At 44.3% G+C, this 23,814-nt stretch overlaps 1 protein-coding gene across 10 annotated transcripts in view; it reads left to right on the top strand.

The window, feature by feature from the left end:
• The window catches only part of OVCH2 (ovochymase 2), a 71,071-nt gene that overhangs the window by 7,180 nt on the left and 40,077 nt on the right, over positions 1-23,814 (top strand). The gene's annotated exons all lie outside the window — the stretch shown is intronic.

Raw genomic sequence — 23,814 nt, 5'->3', positions numbered from 1 at the left:
TCCAACATTGCTAACCCAATGGGCCCTTCTTCCACTTTGTCCATCCTACAGAAATACTTTCAGCTTCAGGACTTGGGGGGAGGAGGAGAAGCAGTGAAACAGATGGTGCCTTGCCTGTATTAAAGTGTTAATGATAGGGCACTGCAGTCCTTGTTGGCAACCCCAGCTGCTGTTCCCCTACCCCTCTGGGAGATTCTCTTTGAAACTTGACAGTTGGAGGGCTTCCTGAAGGGAGGCTGCTTGGCTGGCTGGCTGTGGTATTTGAGAATGATACAAGAAAGGGGTGAGTGGGGGGAATATACACTGCAGAGCCAACTCTTGTATGGGAGAAACTAGGTCAGATAGATGATTTAAAGCAATCAGAAATAATTTCTTTTCTTGTATGTGTACAGTAAGGGACTATTTCCTGATTCTCATAAAGTTTTTAGATATATTAGTACATGTGATTAGATGGAGGCATGACACTTCCTGACCCATTTGCTATGCCTCCACCGTTTTCAAGTCTCTTCACAAACCCAGTTATTTAAGTAGGTGCTTAAACTATAGTTTTAAATATATTAAAAACAACAATGCCGTGTAACTTTCCTGGGATGGTGTGGGTGGGTGTGAGCCTTCCAAATAACCCCATCATTTTGTAAGGCTTTGTCTTTCAAACCTCTCTTGCCCCAAGACCCCCTATTTTGTCTCCTGTTTATTTAACATAGGCATTAAGCAGTATAGCTAAGGGAGTTGCTCTTTTTGTGTTTTGTAAAGCAGCAATATACACCTGTAGTGCTAAATTTCTGGCTAATAAATAACTAAGGTACAGTGATGCATATTCTGCCATTGGTTAAAACTGTGCAACCCCACTGAAGTCCATGAGTTTCACCAGTGTAATTGATAAAAAGTGGGCACACTGTCAAAAATTCCCCATTGCGCAGGGTCTCAAGCTTTAAATGTAACCTCTTCTCAACTGGAAACTTGAATACCAGTCCCCCTAAATAATCCAGTAGTAGAGGATTCATGGAGAGATTTCAAACTGCAATCTTCTGTCTTTATACCAAGGGAGCCTCTGCTCTTCACTCAACTTTAAGCCTTCATATAATCTGTGACCCAGCTATCTGAGAGAGCACCATTCTCCCCCACATTTTTCTACAGGATTCTTCTACACTCTTTCTGGTTTAATCATTTCTCAGCAATAGGACTTTCTCAGTGGAAGGTCCAGATTTCTGGAGCTACTTTCTCTTGTTCCACCACAATCTGTGTTTGGCATTCTTTTGGAGCACTTTGTTTCAGCCAGCTTTTGAAATCTTGTTGTCTCAGTTAACATTAAGGATTGGGGCTTTTGTGCTGGGTTGGGGAGCCAAGCATTCAGCATTTTGTTCTGAAAAGATAGTACATTTTTGGTTGTAAATATTGTAGTGACTGAGGTACATTAGTAACTAAATAAAACATGGTATAGGTTTTCTTGTTGAGCAGGAATATGACTAATATTGTTCTTGGAAACAAATGAAAGATTCCTCCTTCCAACATGGCTACAACAAATATCATTCTAAACTATGTACTTACCTAAAGTGCACAGGTTTAGTAGCAAGCAGAATTAATCTAACTTGTTTTTAATATGCAGTTGCAGTTTTTAAACTACAAAATGAATCTCTCTGACACTGACACCTGTGGTTTTCCTCTGTTAAATATTTCATTTGGAAAAAGAAGCCTGTAAGGTAAATTTTACTGTTTGTGACCCTCATTTAAAACCAAGCCCATTCATTTTTAATAGGAATGTGCTGCACTTAGCCTAATAAGTCAGTTTCCGGATGCGTTAGTTACTCTTTCATGCTGGCTTCTACATTCCAGAGCAAATACTGGATGCTAAGCAACCTGTGCCTGGGAGTACAATGGGCTAAGTAGCAGAGAATGTGACTTGGAATTATAAAGAGAATCGGGTTGCTGAGAGTATTTTAGTGACAGAATGTATGTCGTGCAATCGAGTACTATAAAAGCTTCTCTAGTAATGATCTGAATTTGGGTTAGATATATACTGAAAAGGAATTATTCTTTTTTTTTAAAAGCATAGTTAAGCTATCATTATTAGAAACTAATGTTCAGTATTAGTTTGGAGCTCATGTGAAAGGAATATTGTGATTGATTTAAATTAAATTCTATGAGTTTGTAAACTAAAAATACTTTTTAAGTGGGCAAATGCCAGACTTCATAGACAGAGCAGAAATACTGAAACACAGAGCTGTAGCATATAAAGGCACCTTCCACTATTTATTTATTTATTTATTTATTTTTCTGTTTGTTTATTTTTAGGTGGTGGAAACTCTTGTCAAATAACCCTGCTTCTAATTATATCCTTACTTTAACCTTTACCATAAAAGTATTGGGACTACAGGGCATTATTAAAACCAGTCAGTGTCAGAGCAATAAGTCAATACTGACAAATATCCACATTTAGTTTTTGTTTAAAATGGCAAGATTGCACTTGATTTCTCTAACTTACTTTGGAATTAGGAAAAATCCTATTTTTTGCTTGTTGGACTTTTGTTGAAATGCAAGAAATTAGTCCCCACAGTGCCAGCAATGATCTGTACAGTTGGCATATAACTCAGATTGGAGGAATCTGAACACAGATGCTCCCTTCACTCAAAGTAGCTTCACAGTTGCTTGGCATCCAGGTTTAGTGGGTAACCTTTTCATGTCAGGCATCCCTGAGGATGAGCTAGACATGCAGTGTCAAGACAGAATAGGTTATCTAAAATTGGCCTGTCCACAGACAGTAAAAACAATGTCCTCTGAGCTGAATGTGAGAGGCAACTGAACACTCAGATAATTAAAAATAAAAATAAATAAATCAACCTCATTTCTGAAATTCTCACTGTGACGTTCCCTTGTGGTGTTATCTGGACCAGTGATCTGCTAGGCCACTCCAATCCTTAACTCTGGGAGCCAGCCTTACCCTGCTCTGCTGTGAGAATCCCCACTCCTGGGTTGTTCACGCACAGCCTCGGGCATGTAAGCTACTCCCAGCTACTTGCAAGCGAATGACACTAGCCAATATCTCCGGTCCCAGAAACAACCATAGGAACCTCCATCTTGCAGTGTCCAGTTATGCCCATTGGATGCTGCAAGCTTCTATAAGTTTATCAATTTCTTTGTTAAATTGACAAACATAGAAATGTATCAGGCTTGTTATCCCAAGGGGAGCCTCTGACACACTTCAGACTGAACGCACTGCTCCAGGTAGAATAAACAAACAGATTTATTAGCTCTAAAGATAGATTTTAAGTGATTATAAGTCAAAGCATAACAAGTCAGATTTGGTCAAATGAAATAAAAGCAAAACACATAAGCTGATCTTAACACTTTCAGTGCCCTTACAAACTTAGATGCTTCTCACCTCAGGCTGGCTGATTATTTTTCAGTCAGGCTCTTCCCTTTGATTAGCATTTCAGTCGCTTGGTGGTGGCGGTGTCTGTAGATGGAGGTGGAAGAGAGAGAACATGGCAAACGTCTCTCTCTTTTATCTTGTCCTTTCTTTCCTCTTGGCTTTGCGCGCCCCCCCCCCTTTCAGAGTCAGGTGAGCATTACCTCATCACAGTTAAGAAGAGGGTGACTCCCTCGACGGTCTAACACAGGGGTCTCAAACTGAAATGACCATGAGGGCCATATGAGGGCTAGTTCATTGGCCCTAGGGCTGCATCATTGACAGCCCAACGCTGCCCCCAGCCCTGCCACCACTCCACCCCTTCCATGAGGCCCCACCTCTTCCCACCCCTTCCCTGCCCCCATTCTAACCCCTGTCCTGAAGTCCCCACCCCAACTCCATCCCCTCCCTGCCCCCACAGGGTGAATAAGGGGTGTGGTGGGGGCTCAGGGTCGGAGGTTGGGGTGCCAGCAGGGGGCTCAAGGTGCAGAAGGTGTAGGATGCAGCAATGGGCTCAGGGCAGGGGGTTAGGGTGTGGGGTGCAGCAGGGGGCTCAGGACAGGGGGTTGGGGTGCAGGCAGAGGGCTCAGGGCAGGGAGTTGGGGTGCATAAGGGGTGTGGGATGCAGCAGGGGGTTGAGGTGCAGGGGGAGCTCAGGGCAGGAATGCAGCAGGGAGCTCAGGGCAGGTGGCTGAGGTGCAGGCAGGAGCTCAGTGCAGAGAGTTGGTGGGTGGGGTGCAGAAGTAGGTGGAACAATGTCCCTGCGGCCCCTGGGGGAGGGGAGACGCAGGGCTCCATACACTGCTTGCCGCACCTCCAGATACCTCCCCCGAAGCTCCCATTGGCCATGGTTCCCTGTTCCTCACCAATGGGAGCTGCGGGGGGGCGGTGCCTGGAAGCCAGGGCAACACACGGATGGAGCCCTCTGCTTCTCCCCCCTACCCTCCCCGGCCACAGGAACGTGATGCCAGCCACTTCAGGGAGCGGTGTGGGGCTCGGGGGGGGGGGGAGAATCCTGCAGCTGTAGTTTGCCCACCCCTGGCCTGGAGGTAGGCCGGGGGCGCGGGTGTGGTCTGCTGAAAATAGCCCTGCGGGCCGCGTGTTTGAGACCCCTGGTCTAACATGCTTTTGTTCCCGCCTAAGCCAGTGTCCATTGTTCCTGTGAAGCTGGGCTGGGTTTATCCCATCCATGCCCTAACGAGATGTGAACCGCTTTTCTGTTCTTTGAGAGTTTTTTGCATGGGCTTGTTTTAAGCCTTGAGGATTCGTTTTCAGCCTCATAACTATATACATTAAATTACAACCTATAACAGTTACTACAACATCACTAAAACCATGCTCAGTGCATCATGAGCCTTCTGAAGACACCCAACATGACACATTTTGCATTGGAGACCACACAATCATTTTATAAAGATGAACATGGGGGTGTAGGGTGTTCCCACAAGGTACAGAGCATCACACCATAACCACTTCAAAATTACTTTTCTTGAATTCATGTCTGCAAGTCTCTACTTTCAAACCTGCCCAGAAGTGACAAATGAAAACTTGCCATTGAAGAGTGTGACAAAGGAGTGAAAGGTATGACACTGGTGTTTTGGCTGATAATATATGAGTTTTATCATATATGATAATATATGAGTTGACATAGCGAGCCATGTACGTTACTCTTGTAGGTGTGCATTTAGGCCCTGATCAGGTAATCTGTTCTGCTTGGGTGGACATCTGCACCTATGTAGAGCCCCAGTGAAGTCAGTGGAGCTCTGTGCAGGAATCTGTCCATACTGAACAGCTTGCAAGGTTTTAGCTGAAAGGGGTGAACATGTGCAGACAGTTCTAATTGAAACTGCTTTTCATCCTTGACTACCGCATGTGCTGTAGTATTAGATTAGAAACACTTTGGGGCTGGGACCATCTTTTATTTTCTGTTTGTACAGCACCTACCACAATGGGTTCCTGTTCCAGGACTGGGACCCCAAGGTACTACAACAATACAAATAATAATGTTAAGATACTAGGTAGCCATGCCTATATTTAATGTAAACCTATAAGGGGCTGCCATAACAATAGGGACTATAGAAATTAGTAAGATTACTAGCGAAAAAATGTGCAATGTTTTGAAGGAATGATGCATAATTACTCATCTGCCTTAGCCAATCAAACTGTAAGGCTTGCCGGTCCTGTCTTTACTATATGAATTAATAAAAGAAAATAATGTCTGTAAAGATTAGAACTGTTTATTGGAAACAGTATTAAACACAAAGCCCAGATTTGTGCTACTTGGCAATTAGCATGTTCTATAGCAGGGGTCGGCAACTTTTCAGAAGTGGTGTGCCGAGTCTTCATTTATTCACTCTAATTTAAGGTTTCACGTGCCAGTAATACATTTTAATGTTTTTAGAAGGTCTTTCTATGAGTCTATAATATATAACTAAATGATTGTTGTATGTAAAGTAAATAAGGTTTTTAAAATGTTTAAGAAGCTTCATTTAAAATTAAATTAAAATGCAGAGCCCCCTGGACCGGTGGCCAGGACCCGGGCAGTGTGAGTGCCACTGAAAATCAGCTCGCCTGCCGCCTTCGGCACACATGCCATACGTTGCCTACCTCTGTTCTCTAGTAACAGAGGCTTGCAGTCCTACGGCCCCAGGAGACACATACCACTTTTTTTTATATATATATATATATATATATACACACACACACTACTGGATTATATATATATATACTGAATATATGTATATTTTATATATATAAAATCCACTACTGTGGAGTTCAAAGGCAAACAAATAAAACAAACAAAAAATAGCTGCTGTACATAACCACCCATTTCTTTCACATTACCACACAATTGATAGCACTTCCTGTAATGTGATGTAGCCAAGTAGCTCTTTGAGGGCAAAGTATTTACTGTTGACAACGCTGATTTAAAGCTGTATTTCTTTGTCAACAGTAAATACTACATTATGGCTATCGGCGATACATTTTTGGAAAAGACAAGCATTGCAGTGTAAAAAGTAGCATTTCTAATTGCAATATATCTTCAGGATTTACTATAGTTTGCCTGCAGACCTTCAAAATACATATGTAGTTTTTCAGTGTCACTACTTTTTCTCCGTGTGACGTTCTAATTGTTAACAGCCAAAAGTGACCCAATGAAAAACATGCAACAGGAAGTATGTTTCCTATACCTTTTGGAGAACTAAAGGACTGTTGTGCCAACCTTAGCATTATAGATCTACTGGAAATATACTACATAGATATAATACAAGACTGTACACTGACTTATGTCTCCAAGATAGTGATTCACTTTTACTTAAGGGTTAAGTTAATTATTGCGCCTGCAGAAAAATTCTCTGGTGCTGACAAATTAGAGTATTTTTGCAGAGATAGTCTTCTCCAAACCCCTACTGAGCTTTCTTGCAAAAGGAATATGTCTGGAGGGCCTAATCCTTCAAATGGTTACTCAGAGAAATGTGAGCAGCCCAATTAACTTAATATGATTGCTCATGTGCATAAAGGTTTGAAGTCTCTGCTCCTCAGCAGCAAGTGAGAGTTGACAACACAGAGCACATTGGAAGATCAGGACCCTCATTTGTATCACCAGGATTTTGAATGGCTGACAGATGGTAAATGGACTTTCAGCTGGAAAGCTTTGACACAAAACTTTATATACATGCAGGAGCGCCACCAGCTTTTTTGGCGCCCCTAGGTGGCGGAAGGTCCCACCCCCGAAATACCGATGATGACCAGGGTGGCCGAAGATCCGGCCGCTGAGGTTGCCGCCCCTCAAATGTTAGGCGACCTAGGCAACTACCTAGGTCGCCTAATGGGTTGCGCCGGCCCTGTATACATGGTGAAGGGTGACCGTGAATGAGATGAACAAGAAGAGATTAAGGATCGGGGGGTGGTAGTGGTGAGGAAAACAATATGTTCACTTACATCCCATATATGGGATTTCGATTTCATTACTCAGCTGAACACAGACATGGGAGCTGACAAATTGTGCATGTTGGTGGAAAAGCTATTTTATTTTTTATTTGTCTCCCCAACTGAGATTTGTTTGTATTGAGCTTTGTTCTGGAGTTAAGTTTTAAAGGAGGATTGAAAGCACAGCAAAGCGATGTTTCAGCGTGGAAGTGCTGACACTGCTTTAATTACAGCATCACAGTTGCTGCTGCTGAATTGAACTTGTGGACTGACGAATTCATGTTCTGAACAGAAAGAGTAGGAGAGACCAGAGGGAAAGGTTAAAAAACAGGAATTGTGCAAATCACTTTTGCTCTTAGAACTTTGCTGCTCTTATCTAACATTTCGGATAGCGAGGCTTGATAGTTATTTTTGAAAAGCAAATACTGTTACTATGTTCTAGCAAATTGCAACTCTAGACACTGATCCATCACTGCTGGGCAGTTCTTTCAGGTTTAATTTTATTTGTGATAGCTTCTGTGTGTAATTGTTCTGCACACCTACTTATCTCCTTTACATACTGTAAAGTAATACTGTGCACACCCAACTCTTGGCACTGGTCCTGCTTTTTCTCCTACCCTAGGCAGAGAAATTCTGATGCTTAGTTCCAAGTAACTTGCATACCTGCAACATCACTTGCAACCCCGGTGGCTAAGATACTGTCAGTATTTCCATGGCAAACTCTGGCATCTGTGGCTGGAACTTAGCAAATAGACTCTGGGCCTGTCTCTGCTCCTATTGAGACTAATGGTACAGAATCCAGGCCTACATTGGGAAGCGTGTTTTGGTGGGGTACTAAACTAGTATTATGCCAGTGATACTTTGTATTGCTGTAGCTCATTTCTTCCAAGGATCTCAAAGTGCTTTACAAATGTTAATTAACTAAAGCTTCACAACCCCCCTTTGGGGTGGGGAAATATAATTACAGCCATTTTATAGATTGGAAAACAACCAGACAGGTGAAGGAATCAGTCCAAATGCCCATTGGAGTCAAGTATCTCGATTGTCATCAGCAGGCCTTGGATTAGGCCTTGGAGCCCCAGTACAGTAAAAGATTTAAGAATGTGGCTACATTACAGATGAAACCCTTAAAAATGAAGGCCTGGTCTGCTCATGGACACAGAAAATCTGACTTTTTTTAATAGTAGCATAGGGGTTTGCCTGGTATTAGGATTGCGGGTGCTACAGGACTACTTACTACTTCAGTCTACTTGGAAACTGCCATAGCTGTCAGTGAGACAGGGTGGGAGATAGTATCTTCTATTGGACCAACTTCTGTTGGTGAGAGAGACAAGCGTGCACGCTCTCTCTGTCTCTCTAACAGTTGGTCCAATAAAAGATATTACTTCACCCACCTTGTCTCTCTAAAATCCTGGAACCAACACGGCTACAACTACATTGCATTGCTATCAATGGGAAGTTTAAACAAAGATCAAGGGTAAATTAGGTTTCTTTGTACCCTGCACTCACATGTGACTGGAGTTTTGTCCTTGAAAATCATCTCAGATCAGTAACTAAACCAGTCCTGAACACAAAATGCTCTGAGAATATCAATAAACCACGAAGGACATGAAATAGTCTTTGATCACATAGTTTGCTTATGTTGTCTGTTACTATTTGTCTTGACTATGTAGACAGTGACCCTATCTCCCTCCGTTTGTACTGCACTAGGACAATGGGGCTTTGACCTTCTTCTGTGTGTGTGAGCGTGCACATAAAATAGGGGCTCTGTAAGAGAGCCACTGGGAGATGGGTGGAATCAGCACACACTACCTGTTTGTCCTGGTCCCATCCTTTCACTAGCTGTATCCCTGTTGATAGTCAGTGGAACCACCCCATAACCTGCACAGATTAAATTAGAGGGGTGCCAGAGGCCTTGGGATGCCACAACTTCCTTATGTCCAGACTACCTGCCTGTAAGGGCCCTTCACATAACACAAGGCTCCATCAAGCCTGCTACACAGGAAGAAAGGTTACATTCCCTAAAAGGAATTGACTTTGTAAGCAAAACTGGCAACTCGGTTTTGCATCATGTTGGTCAAAAGGGGATTCTCAGTAAAGAATGGAGGAGAGGTGTGTCTCAGTTTGGAGATAAGGAAAAAGGAGCCATAGGCCAGTGGCAGACATTATTATTTCCTCCCCTTCAAGCACTTAAGTCTGTATTGCTGATGGATTCCTATTTTCCAGCTACTTTTTTTCTTAGGCTTTTTATGTGAAGTGACAGCTCATGAAAGTGAGGGGCTAATGTCTCTGGCTTCAGCGAGGCCTCCTCTGGGCAGTGCTCTGCAAATCCCCATATATGTTTCTGCCAGTACTTCTCACCTTTGACCATGTTCCATGTCCTTGTCCCAGGTATGGGTCTCTCAAACATCACCTGCCAGATGTGTGCAATTAGAAGGATTATTTGATGTGGGTAACTGGAGGTGAGGCTGTGCCTCTTGAGTTTGTCACTCATGGGGAGGGATAGCTTAGTGGTTTGAGCATTGGCCTGCTAAACTTAGAGTTGTGAGTTCAATCCTTGAGGGGGCCTTAGGGATCTGGGGCAAAAAATCAGTACTTGGTCCTGCTAGTGAAGGCAGGGGTCTGGACTTAATGACCTTTCAGGGTCCCTTCCAGTTCTATGAGATAGGTATATCTCCATATATTAAAAATCCAAATTCAGCTCTCCTGAAATGAAGAGTGAATGCTTTGGTCTATAGATCAATCTGCTCCTCCACTGGGGGCAGTAAAGAGTGGACCAAGACTTTCCCAGAAACTCCCCAAACCCACTTGCATACATGATTCTTATTTTGCTTAAAATGGAAACAGAAATTGCCTCTGTTTTAAATTGTTCATCACAAATGCCAAAGGCATGGTGGGAGAAGGGGGAGGAGGCAAATTCATCCTCTCAGTAACACTGAACTCAGCACAGGGACTGAGCAGAGGAGGGCAAAAATAGTTTCATGTTCCCTTTATGCCTGTCCTCTGCTGGGGCTAGTTCAGCCCCCCACCACGTTAGAGCAGCCTAATTTCCTCCTGGCTGTCTGTGTTAGCTATGGGCTGTTCCTACAAGTGGGAAGACTCAGTTTAGGAACTCCTGGCCATAACTCCTCTCACCTAGGAAGGCCCGTACCCCAGGGAGTTCTTGTGGGGTGGCACTGGCAGAGGATGGCCATTAGCAGCTCCATCCCTGAGAGCTCTAGCTATACCAGCCTAACCCCCCAGTGCAGACCATTTTAGGTCACTGGAAGAATTCTTCCATTGACCTTATTACTGCCTCCCAGGGAGGTGGATTACCTACATTGATGGGAGAAGCCTTCCTATTGTCATAGGTAGTATCTACACTGAAGTGCTACAGTGGTGCAGCCCCTTCCCCACACCTTTTTCCCTATGCTTCAGAGCCTGAGCCCCTGAGCCATGGCTTCAAAGCACTGTCTGCACATTTTTATATCACTAGTGTACACCCCACTAAGCCAAGTTTGCCAACCTAGCCTGGGAAGCTCACTTCAATGGGCAGTGTAGGCATATCTTGAGGGGCTAAAGCAAGGGTGTTGGAGCCTTCCCAAAAGTGGGGAGGGGCTGGGGGGCCCCTTCCCTTCTCTTCCTCGCCAAGGGCCCACCCCCAGCGAAGCCAGAGCAAGAGAGGGGAGACTGCCCCCCCGAGGTGGGGTGGGGCCAAAAGCAGCCCCCTTCCAGTATCCCTTCCCCCATCCAGGGCAGGTGGAGGGACCCAGGATCCCCACAGCTGCCTGTGCAGCTCTCCCCAACCTGACTCTGTCTGGGGGCAGGATCTTGGAGCCGCAGCCCAGCCTTGATAAGAGCAGCGAGGGCAGTGTGTGTGTGTGTGGGGGGGCAGAGATGTGGACCATCTATCTGCCAGTTGTGTGCCCACAGAGAGCAACCCCTGTCCCGTTTCCCCACCCCCAGTCCCTCTGCCCAGTGCAGGTGGCGGATCTGTGACTCCCCACAGCTGCCTGCGTGACTCTTACAATGGCCAGGCTGTGGCTCCAAGGCCCACCGCTCTCCAGAGCTGGGTTGGGAAGAGCCGCACGGGGAGCTGTCGCAGATCCTCCACCTGCCATGGGGCGGGTGAGGAGCCTAGAGGGTGGGGATATGGGCTGCTCTCAGCCTGCACATGCCCCCCCACCCCCCGCACACACACTGCGGGCAGGTGGAGGGTCCACGCGGCTCCCACAATTGCCTGGGCTCCACACTGGAGGGGAAGAGGGCAGGGTCCGCCTCTGTGAAAACTGGCATGCCTGGCCCGTCCACTTTAAAAAAGTCTGAGGGCTATGACCACCCCCACCCCGGTTCAGGCGCCACTGGGCTAAAGAACTCGCAAAACAGGGAGAAAGACATAGCTGTCGCCAAGGCTGAACATTGCCAATAAAGAAGCCTGTTAAGTCAGTCATAGGTTTCCAGGTTTCTCCCTTGCTCCTCCCACTGCCCTTCACCCAACTTCTTGATCCAGGAGCACATATGCTATTTCCATAGAATATGCCTAAACCCCTTTGCCCCTCTCCCAGCCTGTATTGAGCATGGGGGATTCATTCTGTTTCTCCAGATGCACACAGCCTGTGTCTTTTCTCCCTCTGTGATACTTCAGAGGTCCCCCTGCTGCAGGGAACAAAGAAGTTGGAGTAGCCATGCCCACAGCGGGTTTGTGGGGAAGATCGGAGACCTAGCAATCATTTTGACAATTTATCAGAGGTGAGAGCAGCATTTTAACCTAGATTCTTGGGGTGAGGATCCCTGCATCCCTCTATAGATTATCTGCCTGTGCCTTTCCTCCCTGATGAATATTGGTGGGGCTAATGGGATTTGTTGGTTTCTAGACTTCTATGAAATATTACAGAAAAGAAAAGCAACAAAACCAAGAGGCTTCTATAGAAGTTGAATCAGGCTCCATAAAAACTGTTCTAAAAACAGAATTTAACAGCAAATCAGTGAAATCCTTTCTGTTTATTTTGCTATCCTATAGAATTTATAGCAGGGATATGTTTTTTCTCTGAAATTCTATAGGATAGTGGGCTGGACAGTTAATGATGTAGGGTTCACTATGGCAGGTTTAAAAAGCTCAAACCTGTAGAAAGGTTATCAAACCCCAAAGGTCTGTGCTGTTCTAATGCAGGAGGGGTTGCTTGATTCAGTCCCCCCAGCCCTGCTGACTACATGGAGCCTTGGTGCTGCTTTTCCTAGCTATTGAGACTCTTACAGTCTTTAATGTTATCTTCACAAGACCCTTGTGAGGTCAGGAGATTCTATTATCCTCATTGGACACATGGGGAACTGAGGCAGAAAGAGACTGTGTCAATAGGATGTCTGTGGCAGAACAGCAAATGCAAACCAGGCCTATTAAGTCCCAGTTTTGTGCCCTCATCACTGGACCATCCTTCCCCTTGTCCCTTTTCCTTTGTGCTACCCATAGCATCAGAAACTGGCTGTTTACTCTTAGCAGCCCCTTGCAGCTGCCAGTTCACTCCCTCTCCCCTATCGTTCCTGTGAATTCCAAGGTGCTCCCTTTCTGGTGGCCCCCAGACAGCAGAGTGTCAGGCTTATTCTTTAAGGGAGAGGTCAGCCAGGGACTCAAAAAGTATTAAAACATTGTACCCACACAGTGGACAATTTAAATGCGGCTCTTCAGAAGTTAATATGCAGCTCCTTGTATAGGCACCAACTCCCAGGCTGGAGCTACAGGCTCCAACTTTCCATGTGCTGGGGGGTCCTCACTGCTCAACCCCTGGCTCTGTCACAGGCCCTGCCCCCACTCCACCGCTCCCCACCCCTTTCCTGAGCGTGCTGTGCCCTCGCTCCTCCCCCATCCCCACCAGCGCCTCCTGCATGCCACGAAACTGCTGATCAGAAGGTGCGGGGAGGGAGAGGGAGGCGCTGATTGGCGGGGATGCCAGTGGTTGGGAGGTGCTGGGGGCGGGGGCTGGAGCTGATGGGAGGCTGCTGATGTATTACTGAGGCTCTATCTGTTGAGGAAGATCATGCAGTTTTTTGTATGGTTGCTTTCCTGGTCATAATCACTATATTTAAAATACTAGACCAGGGATAGGCAACCTATGGCATGCGTGCCAAAGGCGGCACACGAGCTGATTTTCAGTGGCACTCACACTGCCTGGGTCCTGGCCACCGGTCCGGGGGGCTCTGCATTTTAATTTAATTTAAATGAAGCTTCTTAAACATTTTAAAAACTTATTTACTTTATATACAACAATAGTTTAGTTATATATTATAGACTTATAGAAAGAGACCTTCTAAAACTGTTAAAATGTATTACTGGCACGCGAAACCTTAAATTGGAGTGAACAAATGAAGACTCGGCACAGCACTTCTGAAAGGTTGCTGTACTAGAAATTACTTGAACTATTTCCTACTGTGGAGGAGGGACAGGATTTGGACTTTTAGATTAGGACACCACACCACAGATGTTTCTGTTGCCTGGGAGCAGGGCAGGATCCCAAAGGCCAGGGTAGGGCTCTAGACCATGGGGCATGCAGCAGCTTTTTGGGGCTGGGGGAGTAGGGAATGCAGAGGGCACACAAGCTACCAAGGACAAAGGAACAGCTTTGCTTCTAAGATGTGCGCTTCCACTGAAGTCAACAACTTCAGTGGTGCAGGATCAAGCTTCTACTCCACAGCCCTGGGGAGATGGCTCCTGTCCCTTCTGTCCCCCACAGCACATGGAATTACTTTGGCTGGGTTCTGGGGAGCGGTTTTGGGTTAATATGAGCCTCACTGAAAGTTACTATTCAGGGGATGCAAAGGCACTCTCCTGTCTCTCTAGCCTATTGCATCACTGTAATATTTCAGCACTTCCCAAGTATTTAAAAAGAAATAACTATAGCTGTCTTTTTCCTCGTCATCCCTCTATGAGAAGTAGTTTGAGCAGTGTAGAAGTTTGCTTGATTATTTATATTGGTGTAATCAGTTGTGACAATATTACTGAGGGAAAACTAAGTGCTTTGCCTTTGATGGCTTCTCTCTAGAACAGAGGGGAGGAAAAAGCAAGCAAGCTGTGCAATCTTTTCAATTAGTGATGCACCCAATGCATATTCCGTTAGGGCAAGGAACAGTGCAGCTAGTGATATTCTGGTACGGAGTTGCACACAACTCTAGGATATTCTGTAGTAATTGTGAGCTGCAGTGTTCCGGAGGATTGCTATGGCACTTTCCTAGAGGAAAAGGGGTGCATTGTGTGCCCTCAACATAAGAAATACTGTTGTTTGGCGGTTTTAGCCAGTTTCTCTGCAGGAAGTTGGTATCTGTTGGTTACTTTCTTGTAGAACTGGTAGCAGATATTGTGCTATCAACATAATGCTGCGCTCAGTAAAAATGTGTCTGTTTCACATGCCAATAAAGTCCCATAGGATAATTTGTGAATATTAATCTGTGTCCATCTTACTGCAAGATCTTTCACCTATACAGATTTCTTTTAGATGTCTTTGTATTTTTTTTCAAACCTGGATCCATACAAACATAAATAAGATGTGCTATGCAGGCACAGGCCTATTCAGAACTTGAATGGGGGGACCTCCCAGTAAAATCCAGTTGTTACAAGAGGTGGTGCTGGCAATTCATTAGATGCTGATCGTTCCTCTGATTCAGTACTAAACCAATGCTGACCACAGTGCCGGGGAGCCATTAGGCTGCTGGAGGAGCCATAAAACCACAGTCCTGGCCATTTGCAGTCATGAAAGATCCTATGGGAAGGTCTACTTGCAAGTTAATGTGGGAATCCTGTCTGAGTTCCAGTCTGGATAACTACTAGAGCTGATTGGGAATTTTTTTAAATGGAAAATGCCCATTTGTCAAAAATGAAACTTTTTGCAGAAGTGTATGGGTTTGACTTAATCTGTTATTGGACCCAGAAACCCTAGCATAGCCAATTGCCTGGTGTTTGGGTCTTCCAAGTCTCTGCTCTGTCTGACTGAGAGCAGGGACTTAAACCTGGGTCTCCCACATCCCAGGCAAATGCGCTAACCATTGAGCTATTGGCTGTTGTGGAGTGTGTCTATGATTGTCTGTCTCTCTCCATGTATTTTGTCAAAAAGAAATAGTAATTCAAAAGTCATTAGAACAAAAGAAAAAGAAAAGTGAAAAATAAATTGTGAAACCTCAAAATTTTTTGCAAAACAGAATTTTTGTTTTCTGGCCAGCCCCAGTAATTATATCCCACCTGTTCTTAAATACCTCTCAGTTTCAATTGGAAAGCTGTTCTTCCCTTTCTGTCTTTAAACCTGTCATGTAGTAAATACTGAGGCATAAGGCCTGCCAGGTTCCTCCCCAGCAGGGGCTGCATTTCACTGATGGGGGAAACTGTACAGAGCTTGATTCATTGCCTGCCAGCAGAACTTAAGCAATGTGTTCCTGGAGCACATTGCATTTGTGCATGCAGACTACAAACCCCTTTTCTCCAGGAGGTTGAGAGCTGTCTGGCAAAGCTAGGCAGTGGGCATAATACATCTCCGTGGTATCCTCCACAGGTCTATGGAACACAGTAGAATGTCAAGCTGCAGGAAAACCCAGCTCAGTTCCTTCCTCCAGCTCAGTTTCCCTATGTGAGTGAAGGGGTTTGTAAATTGCACTCCCTTGTGCCCAGGGATCTGAATCAATCAGTCTATAAATTCACATGGGTTTATACAGTAAGAAATGTACAATAAACTGTTGCTTCTGTTATTCATTATGAAATGTTAACCTGCTTTATGGTTGCATTATATCATCACAAATCACTTGGTCTCTCTGCAGTTATGAAAACAGTTTAAAATTTCTCCTAAAAATCTATTTAAAACATTGTACCCACCCTGTGGGCAATTTAAATGAGGGGGAAATTTGAAGGTAATAGCCCTTTAATAGGACATGAGATTGTGAAAAATGGAGTAATTTGAAGAATCTATTAAAAGGATTATGAACTAGATTGATTTCAGATATCTCATCTGGTTTGAATGGTGTCTCCCAGCTAGCTTAATCAAAGGCAGTAGAGTAAGGAAATTCAGGGGCTGTTTTAAAGAACTTCTTAAATATGGAGAGGGGGAGAGGAGTGTTGTTATAACAACTGTTTGCAGCACTAGTTCGCCTCTCCGTCTTTGGCAGTCTGAAGATGTCAGATATAGATCACATCAATCACCATGGTATTGCACTGCCATCTCATGGCAGAACTTAAAACAGAGCAAACATGTAGAAGGATGAAGACACTTTAGTGACCTCTTATTTCCGATGTAATGAAAATGACTAAGTCTGATTATATTAATGGGGCAGCTGGATGAATAAGTATGTCCAGCTAAATTGTGCTCTCAGGTACACCTCAGCGTAGTTGGAAGTGACACAGCTTTGTTGGAGTCTCTCTGAATTGAACCTCACTCCCTTTTGAAATAGGCAGAACCCACAATTCCCATTGGGTCACATGCCCATACAGAGTCTGATCCTCTATTCCATGAGTACCAAAAATGCCCACTGAAGTTAGTGGGTATGTAGGTGCACAAGGAATGCAGGAATGGGCCCTTAGCTTGCCAGTAGGGTGTTGGTGGCAGCTGAAACAATGAAATTTTCTTTCACAACTGGAGATGGAGATTCCTCTTCAAGCTTGGGTCACAACTGGATTGGAATCTGAAGATCTCATCCCTGTTACAATTTGGCTTGGTAGTCCATTTTTGCTCTATAACTGCCTAGGAACAGAGTATCAATGATGTTGTAGGTCAAGAGACTAATTTGCATAAATATAATAATGGTCAATCACATCCTGGAAGTGGATTTTGCTCTTGTCCCAGTTAGATCATAGAACCATAGGCTTAGAAGGGACCGCAAGGGTCATCTACTCTAACCCCCTGCCAAGACCCAGGATTTGTTGTGTCTAAACCATCCAAGACAGATGGCTCTCCAGCCTCTTCTTGAAAACTTCCAGTGAAGGAAATTCCACGACTTGCCTAGGCAGTCTGTAAGAACAGCAGGACAATGGACAGTTAGTTAGGAAGGTTTTCCTAAGATCTATTCTAAATCTGCTATGCTGTAGTTTTGAACCCATTGCCTTTTATCCTGCCCTCTGTGTCAAGAAAGAACAATTTTTCTCCATCTGCTTTATGGCAGCCTTTCAAGTATTTGAAGACCACTAACGTATCCCCCTTAATCTCCTCTTTTCAAAACTAAACATACCCAGTTCCTTCAGCCTTTACTCATATGGTTTGCATTCCATCCCTTTTGATCATCTTTGTCACTCACCTCTGGATCCTTTCCAGTTTCTCTACATTCTTTCTATGTATTGGTGACCAAAACTGGATGCAATACTCCAACTGAGGCCTAACCAGCACCAAGTAGAGTGGTACTATCACCTCTCCCACCAGTGACTTGCATGCCTCTGTTAATGCAACCCAAAACTGCATTTGCTTTTTTTGCAACAGCATTGTATTGTTGATTCATGTTGAGGTTCTGACCCACCACGACTCCCAGATCATAATACCCTTAACTTAATACTCAGACTGCCATAGCTCAGCATTTGCAGCTGCAAACAGCTTGGATGTGCCTGGGCTAGTAGGAGGCAATTCTGCAGCATTAGTCATAGCTGCTGTGCCTCTAGTAGCACAGAGGAGAGGAGAGTGCTAGAATCCGTGGTCACGTGTTTTTTTTCTTTTCTTGGGGAGGTACAGTCTAGAGCTCTTATGAGAGCCCTCCATGCTCCTAGACTCTTAATTGTTAGGCTTGGGGGAGTGTCTGAAGGGATTTAGTCATCTTCAGCTGGCCTGGAATGTGTAACCCTTTCTCCCATAATGAAGACTTTGCCACAGTTCTGCATGGCTTTGTCACTTTCATGCTAGACTATCACAAGGCATTCTGCTTGCCACAACCATTGGATACCAGTCAGAAGAGGCTTAGTGAGGGAAGATCATGGCTGGCAGCCTCTAAGTGGAGAAGGGTGGCATGAGCACATCACATTGATGCTCCATACTCTGCTGCCTTTCATTTGTTTCCAGTTCACTTCCAGGTGCAATTCAGGATGCTGATAACCCCTATTTTAGGTCTTCATAGATAATTATCAAACTGTGGTCTGCGAGTTCCATTCAGGTGGTCCACAGGTAGTTCCCTCTAAAGTGAAGGCCAGGGTGGCAGCACACGAGAGAACGAAGGGCCACCCACCTAATTAGTGGAGCTGCGCAGACATGGCTCCACTAATTAGGTGCCTGGACCCTGGAGAAGATGTATGTGTAAGGTGAGGTGGTGGCCTTGGGGGGAATAGTGGGCAATGGGGTGAGAAGAGGGGGATAGGGGAAACCTGGGACATGAAGGGCTGTGGCAGCCAGAGATAGAGGCAACTTTCCCCAGCTCCAGGGCTGCAGCTACCGGGGAGAGACACCCCTCCTTCCCAGCCCTAGCTCAGGGGCTGCCACAGTGGGGGAGAGAGGGCACATCCATTGCATTAGAAAGGTGAGACTACTGATATTAAAATATGAATTGTGTGCTTATATTTGTAGAAGGAAAAAAATTGTTTTTAATATAGCGCTTTTATCCAAAGTGCTTTACAAAAGTTAGCTAACAGTCCAAACAACATTTGGAAAGATTATTAAGTGGTCTGCCGAGACCCTCAGCAATTTTCAAGTGGTCTCCCCCCCACCCCCCCAAAAAAAGTGAAAACCACTGACCTAAATTATTTAGAGTCTAGTTACCTTTGAAAACACCCCTCACTATGCCCCCTGGTGGCAGCTGCAATCCATTGGACTGCACTGGTTGACTGTTCCCGGGGCACAAGGAGAGGCAGCAAGACATTCTTATGGGAGGGCCTCTCTGCTTTGGAGTTTGTGCCCTCTAATGATCTCCAAATCCTGCACCACATTTTCAGTAGCCAGGAAGGCCAGTTATTGTGAGTGAGAGGGGACGGTCTGTTGTAGTGTCATAGTTATGCAGTTTACTCAAAAACTGGTACTAATAGTGCTGTGCTGTGTCAAGGCTCTGAATACTTTTTACCCAGTTACATGCACCTAGAAGCACAGAGGTGGCTACAAGATAAGTTATTACTCCTGTTTTCCTTGGTGGCCAGAGAAATCATGGCAGCTACGGGAGCATTGTATAGGCATGAGTACAGGGCCTTTCCAGACTTCTCCTCCTCCTGGACACCCACCCCCTCCAAGTTCCATGGGCATCTAGACAGGCAGCAGCCACCATCACAGCCTCTGTCATTCCCATTCTCCTGGCACCAGAGATTCCACCATTCCTCCAGCAGGCTTCCACCTTCCCCTGCCTGCAACAGGGGGAGGGATAGCTCAGTGGTTTGAGCATTGGCCTGCTAAACCCAGGGTTGTGAGTTCAATCCTTGAGGATGCCACTTAGGGATCTGGGGCAAAAATTGGTCCTGCTAGTGAAGGCAGGGGGCTGGACTCGATGACCTTTCAAGGTCCCTTCCAGTTCTAGGAGATTGGTATATCTCCAATTATTACCTTTAGTCTCTGAAAGGTTCTAGCCTGGAGCTAACAAATACTGTCTGCACCTTCACCTTGCTCCTCCTGCCCGTCCGTCTTAGTCCTCTCCTGTTTGTTTCTTAGACTGTGTGGTCTTTGGTGGTGGGAGTGTCTACCTCTGTATTTGGAAAACACCTAGTGGTGTGGTTCAGTAGATACGGTGCTTGACTGGGAGCTGAGACCTTGGATTCTGTTTCTTGCCTTGCCACTGACCTGCTGGGTGACCTTGGTCAATTCATATCACCACTCTGTGCCTCAATTTCCCTGTCTGTAAAATGGGGATAGCACTACTGACCTTCGTAAAGTGCTTTGAGATTTATGGTTAAAAAGTGCTATGTAAGATTTAAGTGACTATTTGGAGTCTTAGTGCAATATAAATAATAATAGTATTGTCATATTTGAGAGATATGAGTGACTACATTGATCACAAACCTTTCTGAGACTGGGTGAGTACAGACTCTTTAATTAGCATAACTTTCAGGCTGAGTCAATAAGAAGTCTTCTCCCTTCATCCCCCCATGGGCATGGGCACTCTGCATTTGTTGACATTGGTCACCTTTCTGTGATAGAAAGATGTGTGTATGGGTTGTTGTTGTTTTTAACCTTAAGGGTAAAATCAGTATTGGTAAGAAAAACAGCTTCAAATATAAGCTATTTCAAAGTACAGCTCCTTCTGATATTTGTCATAGAAAAGCACATCTGTCCTAATAGAATAAGTCATGCTAGCTCAGCAGTAACAGAAATTCACTGGAGACCAGGAAAAATTGGAGTGGTCCCAAAAGAGTGAAGTTGGGAATGAGTATTATCCCTGTTAGCCCTCTCTTCACAAGTAGTGGAATTTTCAAAGCTGGCTTTGAAAAAACACCCAGGGGGTTTGGACTGAGTGGATATAAGGTTTTGGGGGTGGGGGGGAGGGGTGAGAGAGAGGGCAGCACTCTCAGAAACTGGAACAGAGAGAGAAGCAGAGGCCAAAGACAAGAAGGCCAAGCAGTAGCCTGTGAACACAATATGATCCTGAAAAAAGCTAGAGAAAGCTTCTGGGTTTGTTGGCTAAAGAGGCTCCCTTTGTTCTTGCTTTCTCCTGCATTCTGTGAAGCAGAAATTTGTGCATTTCTTGTAATAAACAAGATTGCATCAAAGCAAATACCAGACTCCATCAATTTATACTTCCAACTGGAACATCCTCAGGCTCCGAACATTGAGTAGCCATTAGAGTTGAAAAGGGGCAACACTATGATCATAATACTCAACTTTTAATATTGCACTGAACTATTCTCTGTATCTCTTTTCCATGAGAACATTGTAACTATCTTGCATCATCCCTTTTAGCCGCTACAAAACTTTACCTCAACTGAGGGCTGCAAACCTGCATTAATCCCAAAAGATGATGCTAATCTCTGTCCATTGTGGCTGTTGTCTGATTCTTCCATCTACTGATTGCCTTTTAGCCGTGGTCCTAGCTGGTAAGAGTTATTTGGCCATGGAGACCAAGCATAGCCAAGAGCAAATAGTCCCTGGTTGCATGCCAGCTTCCTGCCATAGCTAAAATATTCACTGTTGACTGCCTGGGAGAGAATGCACTGATTGGTTTAACCCTTCCTCTCTCTGGAATCCTGAGCCAGTTTGATAGGTCCAGTAGCTGTGATAGGGCTGGTTGGACTCTGTCCCACCTGGATCTCTGTATGAGGCTGCCAGCAGTGACACATTTATAAATGGGTTGTGCAAAAACAAAATAATTGATACCAAGATCTTGTTGTGCACCTGGAGTACAGTCCATGCATATCAGCTTGTTGATGTATGGGCTTGGAGACTGGTATCATGCTACTGGGCACATGTATCATTTTCACTGGAGCAGCAGCATCGTTGTTAGCATAAACAGTTTCAGTACCTTTCCAAGCAAAAATGTAATAGTTTAACTGGCTGCTGTGTCTGCCTAAGGCAGAGTATAGAGAACATCTGCTATTATGAGTATATTACTCAGCAGTTTAAGATTGTACGTAAGAATGGCCGTACTGGGTCAGACAAGGTCCATCTAGCTCAGTATCCTGTCTACCAACAGTGGCCAATGCCAGGTGCCCCAGAGGGAGTGAACCTAACCCCCATCCTCACCCTCTGACAAACAGAAACTAGGGACACCATTCTTTACCCATCCTGGCTAATAGCCATTAATGGACTTAACCTCCATGAATTTATCTAGTTCTCTTTTAAACCGTTATAGTCCTCGCCTTCACAACCTCCTCAGGCAAGGAGTTCCACAAGTTGACTGTGCGCTGTGTGAAGAAGAACTTCCTTTTATTTGTTTTAAACCTGCTGCCCATTAATTTCATTTGGTGGTCCCTAGTTCTTGTATTATGGGAATAAGTAAATAACTTTTCCTTATCTACTTTCTCCACATCACTCATGATTTTATATACCTCTACCATATCCCCACTTAGTTTCCTCTTTTCCAAGCTGAAAAGTCCTAGCCTCTTTAATATCTCCTCATATGGGACCCATTCCAAACCCCTAATAATTTTAGTTGCCCTTTTCTGAACCTTTTCTAGTGCTAGTATATCTTTTTTAAGATGAGGAGACCACATCTGTATGCAGTATTCAAGATGTGGGCATACCATGAATTTATATAAGGGCAATAATATATTCTCTGTCTTATTCTCTATCCCCTTTTTAATGATTCCTAACATCCTGTTTGCTTTTTTGACTGCCTCTGCACACTGCATGGATGTCTTCAGAGAACTATCCACGATGACTCCGAGATCTTTTTCCTGATTTGTTGTAGCTAAATTAGCCCCCATCATATTGTATGTATAGTTGGGGTTTATTTTTTCCAATGTGCATTACTTTACATTTATTCACATTAAATTTCATTTGCCATTTTGTTGCCCAATAACTTAGTTTTGTGAGATCTTCCTGATGTTCTTCACAGTCTGCTTTGGTCCTAACTATCTTGAGCAGTTTAGTATCATCTGCAGACTTTGCCACCTCACTTTTTACCCCTTTCTCCAGATCATTTATGAATAAGTTGAATAAGATTGGTCCTAGGACAGACCCTTGGGGAACACCACTAGTTACCCCTCTCCATTCTGAGAATTTACCATTTATTCCTATCCTTTGTTCCCTGTCCTTTAACCAGATCTCAGTCCATGAAAGGACCTTCCCTTTTATCTCATGACAACTTAGATTCCTTCCTTCAGTCTTAGTCACACATTAAACTAAATTCTAAACACATTCAGCATGGAGTATGAAAAATCATGGCTATCAAAATAATCACATTGTTAGATTTTTATGTAGAACCATGAATGTGTTGCCCATTGATTTGGCTAGATGGAAGCATGTGCAATTTATGTCTATAATATAAATGTCATCTAAGTAGATTTGAGCATCAGCAGAAATTGCTCCTCTTCTGAATTGTTTTGAACTTCAGTAGAAATAAATGTGCTGGCACAATCCAAACTTGTGAGCTGTGAAATCACAGGTAGAATATCCTCTTAGAAAAGTCCTAGGAGGAAGTGCTCAAGAAAAGAACATGTTCCATGGTCCTCCTTTGCCTGTCTCTTGTAAAATTGCACATAAGAATGACTTGCTGATTCTCCCTTGATGTTACAAAACAAAGAGAAGAAACAAGTAATTGAGAAGAAATATTACATGCTCTCAAGTCAGAATTTAAAAAAGACATTCATTTTGATCTTCCCAGCTGTCAGAGAAGGGTTTGATCATGCATGGTGCTGAAAACCTTTGACTCTGAGTGCACTCAGCCTCTCACAGGATTAGGCCCAGAGAGAAAATGTCCACAGCTGTGCATGATCTGGATGAAACATTTATAGAGAGCAGCAATATCACTTCCTCAGAATCCTTCTCATGAGAGCCATCAAGAGAGGAGAAACATATGTCCAGAAAACTGAGTAAAGGATGTTCTTGGCAGGGAGAGTTCACTGTCTAGTTGCCTTAGAAAACTGCCCTCTTTATGTGTTCATAATGGAAATGTCATTCTCACGTTCAGAACTATTGTGGTAC

The sequence above is a fragment of the Mauremys reevesii genome, linkage group 4 (genome assembly GCF_016161935.1).
Source record: "Mauremys reevesii isolate NIE-2019 linkage group 4, ASM1616193v1, whole genome shotgun sequence".
Classification (NCBI taxonomy): domain Eukaryota; kingdom Metazoa; phylum Chordata; order Testudines; family Geoemydidae; genus Mauremys; species Mauremys reevesii.
The sequence above is the reverse complement of the archived record's forward strand: the minus strand, read 5'-3'. Positions and strand labels throughout refer to the sequence as shown.